Below are 270 nucleotides of genomic sequence, written 5' to 3' on the forward strand. Positions count from 1 at the left end.
CGGGAACCGAGTCCAAGAGAAAAGAAAGAGCGTTTGTGGCTGGGGCAGGGGGCCAGCGGGGCTGCCACGCACACCGCCCTGTGTGGGAAACCCACTGGGACCCCGTCCTCAGGCACAAACCCACCCCATCGCCTGCTCGGCTCCGTTCAGCATCTCAGCCCTGCTTCGTGCTCCTGCCCTCCATCCCCTCTGCTGCCAGGCAAGGACGCCTTGCCCAAAACGGGCAGGGCGGCAGCTGAGCAGAAGCGACGTCCCTTCCCTCGCCTCCCC

General features: G+C 66.7%; 1 protein-coding gene across 1 annotated transcript in view; it reads right to left on the reverse strand.

Annotated features, from left to right (window-relative positions):
- Positions 1-270, reverse strand: part of LOC104082455 (cysteine-rich protein 2-like) — a gene marked incomplete at its 3' end in the record, with an annotated part of 3,666 nt that overhangs the window by 656 nt on the left and 2,740 nt on the right. The window lies entirely within an intron of this gene.

The sequence above is a fragment of the Fulmarus glacialis genome, unplaced genomic scaffold (assembly GCF_000690835.1).
Source record: "Fulmarus glacialis isolate BGI_N327 unplaced genomic scaffold, ASM69083v1 scaffold23019, whole genome shotgun sequence".
NCBI lineage: Eukaryota > Metazoa > Chordata > Aves > Procellariiformes > Procellariidae > Fulmarus > Fulmarus glacialis.